The sequence below is a fragment of the Rattus norvegicus genome, chromosome 4 (assembly GCF_021556685.1).
Source record: "Rattus norvegicus strain SHRSP/BbbUtx chromosome 4, alternate assembly SHRSP_T2T, whole genome shotgun sequence".
NCBI classification, from domain to species: Eukaryota; Metazoa; Chordata; class Mammalia; order Rodentia; family Muridae; genus Rattus; species Rattus norvegicus.
Genome location: NC_141537.1, coordinates 18,198,751 through 18,218,869, shown reverse-complemented (window position 1 = coordinate 18,218,869; position 20,119 = coordinate 18,198,751). Strand labels below are relative to the sequence as shown.

The following is a 20,119-nucleotide window of genomic DNA, read 5'->3' as shown; positions in this document are numbered from 1 at the left end:
GTTTGCTATGACACGCTGGTTTTCTAGGTCCTACTGGTTCTTTTTGTTCACAAAATCCCAATAGAAGCAGAAGCAACATAAAATAGAATGCTCGCTTTTTTTTAATTTTCTGTTTTATATTTTCATCCCAAGGTGATTGACATACTATAATCTTATCTAAGGAAAGCTATATAAACATCCCCATCCTAATACTCCTTACCACAGCATGCATGCTTTTTTATACCTTCACTCCCTATCTAGTTTCTCCACCCAAACAGAACCCTCAATACTCTGCCAGGAATCCTCCTGCAAAACAAGTGTGGCTGGACTGATATGCCTTGTCTACTAAGCCATGGCAGTAGTGGTAACATACCTAATTCATGCATGAACAGCAGTATCTGAGTTGTGTGAGAAATAGTTCATTGAGACTCAGAAAGTTTCAACACTTCGAATCATTTGTAAGCTACCTGTCAAGACACAAAGGCAGAGGAAATGCACATTATCACAAAATATATACTAACATTTTCTTTCATGTCATCATAGCATTAAGGAAAACTACTTGTTTTCCAACTTTTATGCTCATGTCTGACATTTTTGCCATACAGTATGGGAGACATTAAAGAAACTTTTAAAAGTATATGGTTTTTAATCTCATTATCAATGATTTTGACAAAACATAGGTTAAAGGATTTGAAGATGCACACACACACACACACACACACACACACACATATATATATATACATATATATATATGTATATATATAATGTCAATGCTCTCAAATACAGTAGTATTGCTTTGTATACTCCATGTGGGCAGTTTAATTTGTGACATCTTATTTTATGTGGCTATTGAATACATTGAAAGGAAGCAATTTACAGAACCACTGAATTCTGCTGCATCAAAACTAATAAAATCGTGTCTTCTTCATCAAGGCTTGAAGACGAAGTTGGGTTTCAGTGACAGCTTTATGATGTGTTTTGCCATTCATAGTGTGGTATACCTGTGGTTTGCACTTTGTAACAGTTTTGTTTTACATCAAAACACCTGCTGCCAAGAGGAACACAGATGTCAACAGAACCAAGAAAAGATAAGGCACACAGAGAGCACTTATAAAACACTCTGTGTACGACTATAAGCCTTTCTCAAAAATGGAGAAGCATAACAGTCCAGACCCTTTCTTGGCAACTGTACTCCCCCTGCAATCCCTGGGGCTTCCCTTTACTTAGGCCTACTCTCTTCATGCAACTGGAAGGTCTGAGGCATTTCCTGAAACAATCTTTCAGGTACCCAAAGGACTGGGGAGGAGGCTGGACTTCTTCCAGCTGTAAAGGAAGAACTCATACCTATGAGGCAGAAATCAAAGCAGAAGGATCCAGCAGCCAGCACAAATAAAAGGTTGGAGATTAAATAAACCTGACCTTTCTGCACCCTTCTTAGAGGCCATAAAGAACTACTCAGTCACTCCCTATCTTGACTTTACTAATGTTTCAAAATCGGATCTAAAGTGAAAGTGGCAACTTAATATGTGAGTAGCAGAAATGGTATTCACCCCCCCTTTTTTTGGTCATTTTCTAAGTTGTTGCCTGCGAGATCAAACTGGGAATGCACAGCAAGGCCTTCACACCCAGAGACATTTGTCCCCGACATACTTCATATCTGCCTAACACTTCTTAGAGAAGTTGAAGAGAACCTCTTTAGGAAAGTGGGGTCCATGATCTTAGAACTGGGACAGGAAATCCTGTGTGTTCTAGAAGTTTGGTAGATACAAATTAATTAGATCTAAGTCAAGGCACATACTGAGTCATTTCATTTGGGAAGTTGTTTAATGTTGATATGAACATCATTAAAATTTTTTATTTGGGGCTGGGAGATGGCACAGTGCATAAGCCCAATTGCTGCCAAGTTTGATATGTTGATTGACATTTACAAGGCAAAAATAGAGAATTAAACCCTGAAAGTTTTACACACGCTCACACACACACACACACACACACACACACACAGAGATTTTAATAAATGCTAGAAATTATTCAGTAAGGTGATTTACAATTCTGACAAGAAGAGCATAAAGTGACCTTAAAATTAGAATAATATCTCTTCTGAACTTGATATGCACCTGTGAATTGTGAGTATGCCATTTCTACATTTTTTTCTTATTGAATATTCCTATGTATGTCAGCAAAGAGTTTAGACAAGAAATGCAAAGTTTAAACAGCATCTACTGGAGCACCCAAGAAACAGAGCCTGTTCTCCATTGCCAAGAAATCAATCATGAAACATGTACATGAGAATAGCAATTAGCAGATAGAGGAGGGTATGGTTTGAGTTGTGTCTGCTTCAATTGTACATATCCTACTGATATTGAGTCAGACTTCTTAGAAAACAAGAGTATCAAGAAATATATTTAGTTAGAGTATGATGTTAAACCTTGATATAAGCATTTATCTAACATTCTTTCAACAATGTGCTGATATTTGACAGGATGGAGGAAGTTAGCTTGTCCATTGGCTCATGTTTTTAATGACTGAGTCACGATCATTCCATCATGTCATGGAAAGTGTTTGGGTGTCCCCTAAAATAGGAAAGATCCTTTTTTACTAGGTTCCACTGATTATCATTTATTTAGTCCCTTAAAATTATGAGGAAGGAGGGATTTTTAGTGTGATCTTGGCTGGTTTTTCATACATGACTAAATCTGAAGGTGTTTCATTACCCTGAGGACATAGATGCTCAGGTTAGCTCATTCTAGTCAGCAGCTTGTCCATCCAAACTTATCTTCAGAGAAATGTACAGTCTTTTTAACTCCTGTCTGTCAATTTAGCTATTAAAGATCACACAATTTGGATCTGAGAAGTTTACATTTTCTCAATAGCACAGCTGCTCATATTTTACATTGTCTATTTTCTAACGTTACATTAATTTTGCTAATATTCTATAGTGAAGATATTATTTGCAATCAAACTTTCCTGCTTAAAGTATTGAAATTTAGAAATCAAAGAGTAATCAGTACAAGAGAACTGTTTGAACTAATCTAAAAGAGGAGAGGGACTCAGATGGCATATTTTAAAATGTCACCAGCTACAAATCTGTCAGCTGCTATCTCTTATTCAGTGCATAAAATACATATAGATTCGTTTTTCAGAACTTCATAGTGACTTCTATATGGTAAGTTGTATTACTATTATTATTATTATTATTATTATTATTGTTGTTATTATTATTATTATTATTTTCCCGGTTGGCAGAAGTACTCCTATTGTGAACTTTGAAGCACAGTCTCCTTCCTTTACATGGGAAACTTAGTAGAACCCAATAGATTGGTCAAAGCCTGAGGTAGGATGAACTATAAGCAGCCTCCCAGCTAAGTAGGCCGAACAGCAGAGGAAATTCCCCGGAGGAATCTCTAATTATTCCCACGTGTGTTTCAAACTGTGTTCCCTCAGAAACTCCACCTAGAAAAGGCATGGCCCACAGGTAACGTTTGCTGACACGTGAACATCGAATATGAAAATGTCTCAGAGTCAGACTGGGGCATGGGTTCTATCTTTTCCTCCATCACCCAACAGCTAAAAATTTTTATTCTACATATAAAGCTCCTCCCACTTCTTAGCATTGGAAAACAGGCCATAGAACTCTGTTGAAATTGTTATCTTTTCATACACTATCTTCCTTACCCGAGAAAAGAGCAGCACTTACCCATGATAACCTAATGTGGAAATACAACTAGGGGTAACTTAGTGAATAAATTGAATTTACGTTAAATGTGAGTACAGGACTTTTTCAAAATAAATTGATTATGTCCTTTTCACACATTTACTCTCCACCCTGTCTATTGGTATTTACAAAGCCATGATTCTATAAAGACAATATATACATTTAAGAATAGATTCATAGTAAGGTGTAAATGTAATTTTTATTTGCCAGATGTAATTGTCATCTCAGAGGCCTAATTGAATAAGTTTACCCTTTCTAGCTCTTTCTGAATTCTGGCTGGCTGGTTTAACTCAGCTTTCCAGGCCAAAACTCTTTTCAAGACTGACTGATTCAAAATGGCTTCTCTCAGCTTGTAGCTGAATTTCTCTGCTTAGCCTCAAACTAACTCTGGCAATCTGTTCTCATCTTCCCTTTATCATTCTTTGGCTCCTTCTCTCTTCACCTACAACTTTTTTCTTTAAAACTATCCCAGTAAAAGTGACTCTGAATTCCATGAACTGAACTGCCAAGAACTTTCTACTGCAGGGCCTCTCAACTCATTGATACAATGGAACTGATTGACTTTCAGAACCCAGAGTTTCTGCAAGCCTCTGTCTCCTGAGTGCTGGGATTGAAGGCATTTACCTAAGTGCCTGGACCTAAGCTTTTTTTTTTTTTTAATGTTAAACTTGCCCTATCCCTGGCTGGTCTTGAACTCCTTGAACCCAAGAGAGCTGCTTGTCTCCTGGGATTAAAGATGTGTCTGTAATTGCAGCCAGATCACACAGATATAGGAGGAATTTGCATATGATCTCTTGCTAAAGCAGCCATGTTGCTGGATTAAAACTTCTCTATGGGAAGGTGTTCAGTTATCTGATAGTACTTGATCGTACTAGAACAAAAGGCCTAAGGCCAATGTTTATAAAATTATGTGTGGACATAGAACTCCTTGGTTTAATAGCCCGTATGAGTCAGTTTAGAGAAGGGCTAAAACATAGAAGGTAAGAATTATGATCTTGCTTTCAGCTGTGCCTCACAGCAGCTTTCAAATATCACTTCAGGATTCAAGGGCTCTGCAGAAAACTTGTAAGTATCTTGATAAGGTGACCTCCAAATTCTCATCCAATTCAAGTCATCAGAATCCTGTCTTACTCACATGTCCATTTGCATCCTAATAGATTATATGTGGGTGACATTTACAGCAAATAATAAATAAATCAATAAACAGGTATTTGTAGTGTCAATAAATCATTTCACTTAATTAAACTTATTGAATTACAATAAAAACTTGTCTTGGGGATAACCTTATGTAATTAATAGATTGTATTACACATATAATGGCCCAAATCCTTCAAAGCTAAGTCTATCTTTTAGAGGCTTAACTTGGAATTACTGTAGGTTTGAACTGATTCCTTTTGACAAATTGACTTAAACGGAACAGCAGGAAAATTTCATTAGTGAGCAACGAACTCCAAGAACATCCAATGGAAGATCCAAGAAGTATCATCTGCTTCCCTAAGCTTGAGAATCAATTTTTATAACTTCTGTAAACTGTGTCCCCAAATTGTTAACAATGAATACAGCTAGGAATTAATTGGATTCTGTCTGATTCAACCTTAGAAATTAAGTGAAACTATATATGTGAGCCATTTGTACAAATATTTATTTGAACCTAGGTAGCATTAGTATTTCTTTCTTTGCTCTAAATTCTAGTTAGAATATTACTGCAAGGTTTTCAGGGTTTAAAATCTGAAGTTAGGAAATATGTATTCCGTTGTGAATTTTTTGCAAATTATTTTTTATTCTATTTTCTCTGAGTATGACATAGATTAAGAAAGATTACAAGTGTGCAATGAAATCAAACACTATAAGTTAAATTTTGCACACAATGAGTTTGAAGCATTATGCAATATTATTTTAAGCAACTTTAATGTAGTAATGACTAATTTCATGTTGCCCAATAATGTAATTTGGAAAACTGTAGTAAATGTGGTTATATAAAAATTACATAAAAATTTTCAAGTTTCAATAATATCTGATTTGTACACATTGCATGTGTAATATTAAATTTTTGTTCAGTGGTGAGAGAGCCACTCCATCAGATCATGAACTTGAAATTTCTAGTAAACTAACTATAAAGTCTTGGATTAAATCACAAAGCAGTAAAATAATTGGTTCCTTCCGAAAATCAAAAGCAAAATAGGCAAAAAAAAAAAAGTCAAAAATGTCAAATTTAGAAAAAATAATCATAAGTTTCACTAAAGGTAAGAGCATCAACTGTGACTTTCAAAATGAATTCCAAAGTTGTGGGTACACTCTGTACAAATGCCCCCATCCACTGTTAACTCTAATGTTTTCCGCAGACTGTTACCTGTTAATCTGAATCTGGTTTATTGTTCTGGTTCAAAAATGATTTTGGTAGAAAAGTTTATTTTTTTAAAATATTGTTCATTTATATACTCTAAAAGACTCTTGGAAAATCAACTAGTAAAATTTTTTGGAGAATTTCATTTTTACTTATTGACAAAGCAATATGTCCTATAAGGTTTTCTTAGATTTTTCAAAAGAAAGTGACAGCTTAAAATTACCTATGAAAGAACTGGAAAGTCCTGGGATCCTTCTATGTTCAAAAACTTTTCAAATTTATTCAAAATAATTTATGCCATTTATAGTTACTTATAATTAGATTATTATTTTTTCTAAAATGTGTTATCTAATTTTAAATCTAAAATTATGATTTACGGAACTAACTAATATTTGAAACAATTTTTTTTTTTAATTTTCAAAGGCATTCATTTACTTTTATTTTTACATTTAAGGTGCATATCGATTTACACTAATTAAACTTATAGTCATCTTTTGAAATAATCAACTTCTTTTGGGTAATAAAATATCTTTGTTCATTAAAGAAAAGTCTTTGGTAAATGTATATGTAATACCCTCCTCACTTCTAACTGTGTAGAGAAAAATCAAGTTCACCCAAAATTGTCCATGGACATTTCAACAAGCTATTGACACAGAACAGCAGCAAATGTGTTAATAAATTTCATTAAAGACAGTGTTGCCATAAGATTTACAAATCATTTGTATACTAATCTCACTGTTTCAATACTCATTAAAAATGTTCTTAATCATATTTTAATATAAAATCATGTTTAAATAGAGAAATTTGAATAAAACTCAACTGGCCTATAAATCACTTTAAATATTAACAAATGAATGTTGGAAAATACACATGATATCAAAACTCATAAATTAAAATATCACTGGTCACTAAACACAATTTTAATACTATCCAGCAAAAATGTAGGAAGATCTGTAAAAAGCGAATATAACAATTCAAATAAAGCCTAGAGTGTGTACAAAAGCAATGGATTTACTTTTTCATTTTAACATTTTTCATAAGAAGCGTTTTAAAATATTATCATTTCCTATCACTGTAAGAGTAGAAAAACTAATATTTTTTTATGTAAAGGGGGGAAAAACCCACACAACTTACCTTTGAAAAGCTAGGAAACCATTCACCAGTTGCTCCACACATTTCAGAAGGCGGCTGTGAAGAAGAAAAGGTCCTCAATAGAAAACCCCTACCCTGTCTTCCCCACTACTTATGTGTGGGAGAGTTGAAATGAGCTTTTAAAAAAAATTCAGTGTCAGAGGCCAGTTTGTGGTTTGTTGCCAACAGAATTGAAAAAGAGAAAAGAAAAAAAAAAAACCCACACTACACTGCTAGTTAAACTCATAGGGGTCTATTTCTGGTGAAGACCCATTACCTACATCTGAAATACCCAGCAGTCTTTTTTTTTTTTTTTTTTTTTTAATTTTGGCTATGTTCCCATCCAAGTAAGTCAGAGGCCAGAGAACCAACGGAACTGATTAAGTGAGCCACCCCTTCAATGCTTTGTTTTCAAATGTAATCATTATTCCAGATGCTGGGCTGCAGCAAGGGGGAAGTAAATTAGGGAACTCGTTGATCTGTCACAATTAACTTGCAAATCTCAGATCATAAAGTGCAAAGAATAGTGCCCCCCACCTATACTACAGAGCATGAACCCAAAGACTCTCAGATTCATAATTTGGAAAACAATTGGAAACCCTGTCAATCAACAGGGATGACAAACAAACTTTACAAAAGGAAATGGCCCCATTGTTCTAAGTGGAAGTTCTTATCTATTTGTCATTTTTTTTGTTGTTAATTTAGCTGAAATTTCAGGAGGACAGTGACATGATTTAAAAAAAAAAATTAGCCTAGATATTTTGATTCAAATCGAAGCAGCAAGGACTATACAAATCTAATTACTACTGAGCTTGGCATCTCAGGTACCGCAGTAACTTCTAAACCTACAACATGAAGAATATTCTCACAAAGACACCAGGAGCAGACAGACAAAACCCTCATAAGGTGATCCTGGCCAAAAGCTGGCAGACTCACTAGAATATCGTCTCCAAGTTGCTCCTGAAGTGAAGCAACCTGAGAGTCCCAGGCAAGAATATATTTAGCTCCTAAGCTCAGAGTTACTCCAGTCCTTGGTCTTACATTGTACATGTGGGTGTGATGCTGGCCCAGCTTCCTCTCCCTTAGAGGGGTGAAAAGTAAAGAGAGAGAACATCTGAAACTCCTTCTTAGCCTTATGCTTTGCTGAGGCTTCCAAGGTGAATGGCACCAATACATCCATTTAACTATTACCAAGAGGTCATTAATCCACTCTGGTTTTATTGGGGTTTTGACTTGGATCTCAGTGGATTAAAAGACGAAACCATCTTGTTAAACCTCACTATAAACTACTGACCTTTTCATATCGAAGGAGTTACTTATAGGAAAGGAAACCATAGGCAATCCTTTTAAAACTATGAACATTTTATCTACATTGCATGACAAGACAATGGAGAATAAAGAATATCTTAATAAATATTTTGACTGAGATTTTCTACATACCTATTATGGAATTCAATCTTTTTAATATAAATGCTTTTTTCTCAGATTTAATTCTCATGCATATAAATATTAAGGCAACCATCTAGAGATAGATTTTCAACATAAGGGCAGATAAAGTAAGTCTTAAAGAGAATATTTAACAATATTGGCAAAGGCAATACAAAATGTGGAAAATATGGGCACTAACAGGAAAAGATATGTCATAAAAATGGATGTGTACGTGAACACTGCATTCACTTGGGTGATTATTAGTTAACACTCTAATGTCATCTCTATCTTATGACTTTCTCTGGAGAGTAAAATGTCACATATTCCATTGAGCAAGTCCAAACACCAAATTTACATTTGCAGAGGCCACTGATAGATTTTGCTCAGCTTCATAGCCAACAGCTCTTGCTATTTAAGACTCAAAAGACACCCAGTGGAATCAAATCCACAGCATGAATTTTCAAGAAATTGCAATTTGAGTACTAATGCAGTGCATGCTATGTTCATTTAAGAGTAAAGACTTGGGTTAGTTTCATGTGTGTGTGTATGGAGACGGAAGGTATATGCATATATTTGTAATCATGTATGTGCATCAGTATGGGTACATGTGTCCATTTACACACATTATGTGGAGGATAGAGTATAACCATAGGTGTTATTCCTATGTATGCTATCTACTTCTTTTTTTGTTGTTTTATGAGACAAGGTTTCTCATTGGCATCGGGGACTCTGTGACTATGAGAGGAAACCTGGCCATAAAGCTCCAGATATATGTCTATCTCGACTCCACAGCTCTGGGACTAGAAACATCAGGCCTGGTCTTTTCACATGGATTCTGGGATGTTCAAGTGCCTTACTGATGGAAATCTCTCACCAGGCCTAAGTTTTCATCCTTAAATATTGCTTGAAACAGTATTTTGAGCCAATGTGTTCCATGTGAAGTCCATCTAGCCCTCTAGATATCCATTCCAGCAATAAATAAATGCTATGAATGGTAGAATAGAACCATCAATGGCAATGAGTCGACTGAGGTTCAGTTCTTTTGGAAGCCTCCTTGCCATGAGAATGTGAGCAGATGTTGGTTTGAAACCTGTTCTTATTAGGTATGACTATTTAGTGTGTGACAGGAGTTATATAACCATGACTTATAGTCTGTTTTTGTTTGTGACTATAAAACTTAATGTGCCTTTTACTTTCCGTCTTTTAATCAAAAAACGATGAAAATTAAAAATGATATTAAACACTAAGTTGTGTAGCGTCCAGCACTTGACAATGCCTGAAGCTGCCCGACAGTCAGTCAGGGTTCCGTTCCTGACACTCCCATTCCTGAGCCTATAAATCTTTGTTTCTTCCTTGCTTTGTTTTCCCAAAGGTCACTTATCATGGTTGAAGAAGTCATACAACTGATTAGTGTCTATGTCCTCTTTATTTAACTGCTGATATGGTTTGTCTTTGAGGAAGGAGTTACATTCTTTTAGCTATCACTCCCCACAGTACTGAGCAGGATCATAAGCACTCTTCAATATGCAAGAAGCCTTCAAACACTGTCTACATTGACTCATACAGAGCTCTGAGTTTTAACAAGTGCATTGGTCAGGCTCTGTTTTGGACTTCATGGTAACTATTTAAATAAATTTTAACCTATTTTCTGAAGCCTATTACCCATTTTTACCTTAACTCTAATAATATTGCAAGTTTTTTCCTTCAGAGGTCCTTTATATTTTTCTCTTATTTATTAGTAGGAAAGCAGAAAATCTTTTGACATTTGAGATTTTAAAAAAATTCAACTAAAAATGTCACCCTTTTAGATGGACCTAGGCACATATGCACGAGTTGTGCTGCTGGGTCTTCATATAGCACTCCTACAGTGGCAGCAAGGGCTGTCTGTGACTACATTGCCTGTGTTAGGATTCCTTTCCCTCTACTGGGCTGCTTTATCTAGGCTCAACAGAATAAGATCAGATAGTCCTACTGCAGCTTGATATGCCAAAGCTGATTGATACCCACGGTAGCATTCCCCTTTTCGGGAAGAAAAGGGGAAAAGAGGTGGATGGAGGATGGGATGGGAGAGGGAGAGACTGAAAGGATAGGAGGGAAGGGAAGTTACTATCTGGGTGTAAATTAAACAAATAATTTAAACAACAGTAAAGAAAATGAAAATTTTACCCCTTTAAAATATTTTTTAAACTATAGAATTCAGTATTTCATTAATTAATGTTCTGTCATTTGCTTTTAGAGGTTTTGACCCAGTTACAATGTCTCTCCTGTTTTGGGATTATGAAAATAGTACCCTTTACCCAGTGTCTATGACTATTTAAAAATCTTTCATGGCAGTATTTTAGAGAGTTGATTTATGTAGTTCAACTCTTGTGAAAAGAGGAAGTGCAATAAGTTGAGTACACAAATATTGGGACATATTTAAGAGGAAGATGACAGATGCATTACGAGAGCTCATGTTTAATCCCCATACATTCACAACAGGATCTGAACCAGAGCATGACATAGTCACTGTGTCGCTGATGTTTTTCACCAGAGGAAGTGAAAGCTCACACAGTCTACATTCTCAAGCTTAATAAAACTCATATGGTGGCTATAACCTTTAAAATGTAGGTTTACCTGAAACTCGAGGTTATTGGTGATTCTCAATAACTGATGCCTGCTTAAGATACTTGACTTGTTTTCTTTGACACTTCAGCAAGTGAAAGCAACATCTTTGTATAACTTTGACTATAAATGCATATTGCGTATATAACAAAAATTCTTAATATTAAAGTAGTCATAAGCTGAGAGTATTGACACATGACTGGGCCTTTACCATCCTCTCGACATTGGACTACTTTGGATTATTTCAGTTGACCACCATGCACTCTCATTAGATTTCAGAAAACACTAAGGTCTTTGGGTATGTTTGTGAAAACAAACATCAAGTCCTTTTTCTGGGGGAAGCAATAATGAATGGCCCACCTGGATAGCACATGGTAGAAAATATTTGCCATACAAACCAAAGTCCCCGAGATTAAGCCTTGGGAGTCATGATGGAAGTTGGAAAAAGACAGCCAAAGGCTACCCTACGATCTCCACACATGAGCGACAGTACACATATGCCCACACCCCAAACAAACACAATAACAACACATTAAATAACATATGAAATCTTAAATATACTCTTTTTTCTTTTAAAAATATTTTTATTTTCTGAGAATTTAATATAATGTATTTTAGTCATATTTACCCCTCTCACTCAAACCCTTTCAGATCCGTACCCACCTCCTCTACTCAGTTAATATCTCTCTCTCTCTGTCTCTCTCTTGTATTCTTTTCAAATTAATGTTTAGAAATAATTAAGAAGAAAATTATGTGTGTACATGATAAACAATGAACAGGTAATAATTAATAATCAGATAAGATAAAAATGGCATTCTAATGTCCTATAAATTAAATCAAAACATTAATTAACAAAGTAATACTAAGGAAATCATTTATTACTTAATGTTCAGAGAATAATAAAGATTGTCCATGCAGACATAATTTACACGTGTGTATTACATGCATACTTATATAGAATATGATCATACATCTGGACTTTTCAATGTCTAGCCTGTTTATTAGAAGTATTGAATGCATGCTATAATGCGTTTGTCTCATTAAGATACAGATATAAATATGCAATAGTATAATTCCAATAAAATATTGAAAACATAAATGATGTTCCTAATATTGCTTTCAAAAGAAAATTACAAGGATCCCCTCAAAGAAGAAAGTGTATAATATTAAGGTAATTTGTAGGCTAACATCACATGACCTAAACAAATCAAAGGAATTTGTAACAGAAGCATTAAGAACACAAAATAACCTTACTTACATGCTTAATGAAAACTACAGTAGAACGTGTGCATGAATGAGAAAGAGTGAACAGAGACTGCCTCTGTATTTGGGGAGAATTCTCATGTGGGCATGGCTGGGTCAATATGCAAATCTCATGAAGCAGTGAAAAGTATTGGCAGACCCAATTCTTACGTGAAAAATTTACTAACACGACTTAACTGTGTAAGGTGAGGGAAGGGAAAGGGATTGTGTAAACTATGAAAATATACGCCAAGGAAAAGTTCATTTCAACAAATGAGGAAATTTGTTCACATGGTACAAGGGAGACCATGAGGAGAAAAGAAAAAAATATCAAGTAAAACAACCAGGAGTCAATGTACAATCAGTTGAAATAGCAGGGCATAGCATTAAGTAACAGCTAAACCAACAGCTAAGCCAGTACGTAATGAATAAAACATGAAAAGGAGTTTATTCAGTGTCTTAACTTACATGGCAAAAAGTCAAAGCATTCCCTTTTATTGAGGAAAAACAAATATTAATATTGAGGTGTTTTGTAGCAAAGCCAGGCTGTAACAGAGTTCCTGAAGTGTGTTGGGTGGGGGCGGGGGAAGCTTAAAAGCAAAGTTAATAATAAATTAAAACATTAGCAAAAAGAATAATGGTTTGACCCTTGGGTTTAGCAAAATAATATGCTTTGTGATTCAAAATAATATCACAATGTTATGCTATTCAAACAGTAATATAACTGAATCACATAATAAATGCTTTAAAACAGAAAGATGTCCATTTTTTTTGATTAAACATTAGACCTAATGATTTTGTATGAAGTATTCTTTGTGAGACTGACCAGCCTGTGCTAAAAATAAAAACAAAAGTGCATAAATAATATTTTATATTTGTTTCTTATGTTTAAAGCCCCAATAGCAGAATATAGTTTCTAAAAGAGTTAAATACATATACAAGACCCACAAGCAAGAACCACTCACTGTTCCCAAAGCATGGATGGAAACTCAATTAGACTTCCTTGTAAAGCCAAGGGAGATATATTCTAAGAAGTATCTTACCTAACAATAGCTTAATTCAAACTTTACAACATGGAAAATAATATGCCTTTGATGCTTTCTGTTGCTGTTGAATGAAGAAGTATGATCTTCCTGCCCTGACATTCAAAGAAGCACTTGGCATGAACACTGCCTCTGAGTGACACAGCCGCCTCACTCAGGCTTTATACATAAAGCAATGTGTCCAGCCTTATAGTGAAATAAAACCTCATTTCTCCAGTTTGGCTCTTGAAGATCTATTCTTGGAAAAGTCAACAAGTTATGTCTTTCAAGAAATGCTACTTCTTAAACCAAACCCCCGAGATCTTTAACAGTATGATTAGGGGACCAGAAAGTTGATTCAACAGTTCAGAGCACATGCTGCGATTGGAGAGGGTCAAGCTTTGCTTCCTAGCACCTTCATGTTAGCTCGCAACTACCTATAGCATACTTTCTTTTAACCTTCAGTTGCACTAAGCACACATGTGCTCACAGATATCCTCAAGCAAAAACAGTCAGACACGTAAATAAATAAACCTGAGAACAAACAGTGTGCTTTCAATCATCACATTAAAAGTGGAAACATCTTTTACTCCAAGAATTCCTTTTTCAGTTACAACAAAGTACGATTCAATACTTCAAACTACATAAACGTATAAATTTTATATACTGTTAATGCATAAACATATAGAATATATTGAATGAAGTCATAAAAAAACCACCAGAGCAAAATGTTTTCCTTAGATTGCTACGATTCCTTTAGATGTCCTTGTTTATTATTATTATTATTATTATTATTATTATTATTATTATTATTGCTATTTCTATTGGTGGTGGTATTTTTGAGACAGAATTTTACTGTGTAGGCTTGGCTGACCTGGAATTCACACTATACACCAGGTTAACCTTGAACTCACAGTAATTTGCCTGCCTCTACCTCTGGAATGCTGTGATTAAAACTGTGTACCATTTATTTCATGGCTTTTATGAATTCATCCCAGAAAATAGACCCCAGAGGAGTAACAGATGTCAGGCTACCAATCCGTAGTGTGTATGACACACCTATGGCTGTCGTGCTCTGAATAGCCCTAAAATAGAGGACTTTCCCATGGCCCTGTGTATGATTTCTGGTGGATGTTGTTGCTTTCTTAGATGAAAGGAGTTCCAACCTTGTGGAACAGAAGAGGAAATTATCACTTAGGAATTTCTACAATTAAGCAGTAGGTAACAGAAGTGTCATTCATCCTTCTACCGACAACATAGCAGAATCATTAATGTTTGCTTTTCATTATTGAGTGATGGCAGTGACTCAAGTATTTCACCCTGTGGGCTACAGAGAAAAAACGTCATCTTTCTGACTCTTTGCGGTCAGTTTAGGCATCACGAACCCTATCTTATTGCCAGTGTCTGCCAATTCCATTTACTGTCTTCTCTTATCCTCCTAAGGGTAACTTTTCTCTTCTGCTCCTGGTTCTAACTCAGGTAAACCACAATAGGTTGTGGTACCTTATGTATGAGGTGTGGGATGTTACTTTCAAATGACTTTACTAGTGAACAAGTTCTGTGATCTTTGCAATATGTAAGGAAAACAAAGGTCATGCCAGACTTTCAGGATACACCATTCCTTGTGTTCTGAAAGCCCACAGCCTCTTAGCTGTGGTTAACAAACCTTTCCACACAGTGTTCTATTCTATAATGCCTCCAGCTCGTGGGCGAAAGTGTAAGGCGACATGCTCTGGATATCACAGCGTACTCTGTGGTGCTCTGTAATTCTGTCTTTGTTAGCAACATAGAGCTTTGGTGTTTAGAATCAATATGCTAAGGGTATCCCATATTAGTCCAACTCTATGTCTAAGGCTGGGAGCACCATCCTCCATGTGTTATGAGCTCTAAAAATATTTCTTGGATGTGCTCCAAGACATTGCTAGGCCTGTGTTTCCTCTCATTTTCAACAACTCCTTGGGGAAAGTTTGATAATCACAGTGTTGCTGGAGGAAAGAGACTGAGAGTAAGTAAAATAATTCAAGCGAAGTAAGTCAGGACAAAACCCCAATAATCACGTTACACAAACTTATTAAAAGCTATGAAGAAAAGTACCCCAGAGGACAGATGCCATCAAAAGTTTCCAGAAAGCCCTTAGATCTCTCTTATCTTTTGCCTTTCTAAGCTGCCTTGCAGTCACTGTGTTCTTATTTATTTTTTGAGTATTTGAGATCCTGTTTTGAATAGAATTTTCTTTCAAAATGGCATCTGCTTTCAAGTACGTGAATTTGGGATTACATCCAAACCAATATATTACAATTCCGCATACATACGCATAAGTTCTTGAGTCAGAGGAAACCGTAAGCTGCTGCAGCCCTGACTCCTGTTACAGTTCTGGTCATTTTATCAGTTTAGCAGTTGTGTATGGTCTGCTGCTTCCAGTGGCAGCTCGCCACATCTTAACAGAGTGAAACGTGTCTCCACCAAAACTGCAGCTACTCTACTGCAATTCTACTGCTTTCTTTCTTGACTTCATACACGTTACTCTGTTCTTTGAAGATATGTGAGATTTTCAACTGATCAAAATTAAAATTTGAACACAAAAATTGCATTTTTGCTATTTACTAATCACTCTCTGGTTTACCTGCTATGCCATTTGGGTAAAATATAAGCACTGTGGTAATATTTTATGCATTTTGGTGCAAATTAATGATATGGAAAACCTTTATAATTATAAAATGGCTGTCCATGACTAGATTACACATGGCTTTTTCTTTAATCTATGTAAATAAAGTGAAACAATGGTGTATAATCTATGTCAGAAAAACCTAACACATGTGTTTTGAAGAATTTAATACATAAAGATGAAGCTTAATAAATACATTTGACTGAGTTAATTAATCACAGTTCAGTTACTCATGAACTTTAAAAAACACTTCAATGTTTAAGAGTTTTCTAGGTTAAAACAAAATATAGTAGTAGTATTTGTTCCAAACTAATATCTTCAGATATTTCATAAAGTAATGAGAACTTGCTGTTCTCAAAGTCATGTGTCACCGGATATCTTGCAGATATGACCTTTGACACTATATGGGAAATGAGTGTCAATTTTTTCCCTTTCAAAAATATGTATTTGCATATATGCATGTATGCATGCAGATGCTCCTTGGTGTAATAGTAAGTCAGAGGTTGAAGTTGCCTATCCTAATCAATTGCTCTCAAAATCATTTTTTTTGGAGAGTGTCTCTTATTGAACCCAGAGCTCATGAATTCTGCTTGGTGTCTGAACAGAAAGTAGAAACAACTTGTCTATCTTATTCTCTTATTCTCTAGTGTTCAGATTACAGATGTGCACTACTGAGGCTGGCTTTTGCATGAAAGCTAAGGATCTGAACCCTGGTCTTCCTGCTTGCACAGAAGAACTTTGTCAGCCTAACCACATAGACTTAAACAAACAAACAAAAACGAGTAACATAAACAACCATTTCGTTCATCGAATGTGGTCAAGAAGGGTGTTTGAAATAATGTTTTAAGGATAGAAGAAAAAAGAAAAATATTCTTATACATAATGAATTCTATAATAGACATAATTAAATGTAGTAAGATGTCATAGGACTACATTTTAAAACTCTGTGTGTCTTTTTTTTTTATTAACTTGAGTATTTCTTATATACATTTCGAGTGTTATTCCCTTTCCTGGTTTCCGGGCAAACATCCCCCTCCCCCCTCCCCTTCCTTATGGGTGAACTCTGTGTGTCTTAAGAACACTTTAGTATACTTGCCATAGAAATCATATATCCCAAGTTCAATTTCTGAGTAAAAAAGTAGAAGATTTACTAGGAATTGTTTTTTAATTTGAACAATATATATCATTGTTTAAAACCGTAAGCAAAAACACAATTTTGTCCAAATATCCACTGAATTAATATTAGATAGCCTATTACAAATATATGCACTTAAAAGAGACATGTTTATGGTGAATACTTGCCTTTTCCAGTTATCTGATATAAAAATTTACAAGGATGGTAATTTCCCAGATGTAAAATTTTTGGTTTAGTAGACATCAGTCATGCAATATAACCAATAAAACGTGTGGTTTGCTTAAACAAAAACTGAATTATATACTGAGTTATATATATATATATATAAATAATATATATATTATATATATAAATATATATATATATTTATATATATAAATAATATATATTTATACATATAAATATATATATTTATATATATATAAATAATATATATTATATATACTGAGTTATATATATATATACTGAGTTATATATATATATATAAAACAGGATATTAGCAAATATTTACGTGGATAGCTTGAATCTTTCCATTCTATAGCATATTTGGTACATAATTACAATGCACTGTAATTACACTGCACTATGAAATATGTTTTCTCTAAATATTTTAGATGATCTGTGTGTAAATTATATAAAGGAAACCTATAAAAGGCTATAAATTTATAGCTGTGAAAATGATTTTCAAGATGTAAAGTGGAAGGAAACATGGCTGCCATGTACTCATCTGAAATTTTGATGGCAGGTAGAAGGTGTCTGCTATGTTGATTGGTTCTTAGAGCTTATTAGCTGGGTGAGGGTAGTCCACGTGTTTAGTCCCAGCACTGGGGAGGTAGAGGTAGGCAAATCTCTGAGTTTATGGTCAGCCTGCTCTACAAAACAAGTTTCAGCACAACCCGAGCCACAAGAGGAAACCCTGTCATGAAAAACTAGAACAAAACAAAACAAAGCGAAGTGAATTTTATTGTAAACTGTTAACCATCTAAACATAGATAAATATAGATGGGTTCAGACTTTCAGAGGAATTGGGAGGAGTAAACTCCCTCCAAAGGGAAGCTGTAATCAGAATATATTGAATAAACTGTAAAATAATTAATTTCTTTTCTTTCTTTTTGTGTTGGTTTGTTTTGGTTTTTTGAGTTTTCAGTTTTGAAGACAGAGTTTTTTTGTGGAACCTTGGTAAAGAGAGGAACTCACTCTATAGACCAGAGTCTGGTCTTTGAACTCAGAGACTGGGTTGCCTTTGCCTCCCAAGTGCTGGGATTAATGATATGAGCCACTGCTGTGCAGCTTAGAATCTATTTTTATATAAAAAGGGAAAATACTTATGCAACACATGATTTACTTAATGAATGCTCATTAGAATCTTGAAGAGCTCTGGGTTAGTCATTCAGTGGACCATTAACTCCAGAAAACAGTCCAAAGTTCTGTGTTTACATTTGTGCTATTCCCTAAGTTGAGGCTTATTACCATCTACAGAGACACCATAGACCTGTGCTAACATACTAAGTAATTCACAGATGGTGACCATTTACAGAATCACAAATATGAAAAAAGGTATAAAAATTTAGCATCTATTTAATCATGCCATTTTCTGTGATAACCTAAGTCAAGTTGTGTTTTCTCTCAAGAGAAATATTAACAGGGTGAACACTTAAATATCAAAACAAAATGCATAAATGATAATGCCCAGGAGAAAAGAACAGCCACAGAGCCTTGTGGTGTCCTGTCTCAGGAGAGCCTCTGCTACTGATAGTGATAAACACAAAGTTGGAATTAATACAGTGATAAGCTAAGCATAGAGCTTACATAGGGAGAGCTCAAGGAAGAGCAAAGCTTCTACAACGTACAAATGTAGAGAACAGTGAAGCTACTCCTTGAATCTAATGGCAGAGCTAGCCACAAAAAGACCACAGTCCCATAGACACACTGCGGTGAGGAAGTTCACAAGCTAAAAGGACGACAGTCTCCCTGTGCCTTTGCAATGACCTCCACAATGTGCTCGCCAAAGAAATTTGAGTACTAATATAGCAGATTACGTAGCTATTAATGTAAGATATTGAGGAGAAACTACATAACAATATACATATATATGGTCTGCAAATGTGTTAGTAAAATAAAATAATAATAACAATAAATTGCACTATATTCATAGATAAATAAGTGAGTCAAATTTATAAATATAACATTTAAATAACATTTTATCTCCCATTTTCTCATATTTTTGATGAAGAATACCTAGTTATCTCTCTCATATGTATATATATATGTATACATATACAAAGAAGTATATATATATATATATATATATATATATATAGAGAGAGAGAGAGAGAGAGAGAGAGAGAGAGCAAACAGCAGACATCATAAATTTGAAATAGAACACATTTAGGAGTAAAAATCAATTTCATGTAAGTAAAATCTATTATTAATAGCTACTTTCATATTTGAGTCTGTTAACGTGCCATTTATGCTGGCTGCATAACTAGTAAAATTAGTGAGATTATAGAAGGTATTATCTAAATATTCTTACCAGAAAAATATGGAGATGTAGCAGAATGCCAGCTAAGTTTGCACTCACTGATAACTTGGGTTGCCATAGCAAGCTCATAGTCACTGAGTTTCTTAGCAACCCAAGGCTCCACAGACTGCACCAGGACTCTACTGATCTTTCATCATCTTTAGAGAACAAATATCACTGTTGTGGTACCAAATCCAGTCAAGGATTCCTTAATTATCCAGTAGAGTAGTGACCCTCACCGGTCCCCTGTGTGGATATTCTTGTAGTTTATGAAACAGTATTTGCACTGGGAATTCTTTGAATGTTTACACTGCTAAGTGCAGAAAATTA

At 34.9% G+C, this 20,119-nt stretch overlaps 1 protein-coding gene across 20 annotated transcripts in view; it reads right to left on the bottom strand.

Annotated features, from left to right (window-relative positions):
• Positions 1–20,119, bottom strand: part of Cd36l1 (CD36 molecule like 1) — a 95,480-nt gene that overhangs the window by 36,664 nt on the left and 38,697 nt on the right. For 13 of the 20 annotated variants that reach the window (XM_087658562.1, XM_087658570.1, XM_087658560.1 and 10 more), the window contains 2 exons: positions 7,176–7,229; positions 353–446 (listed from right to left, as the gene is read on the bottom strand). The gene's annotated coding sequence lies outside the window, so the exon portion shown is untranslated. 20 annotated transcript variants of the gene reach the window in all.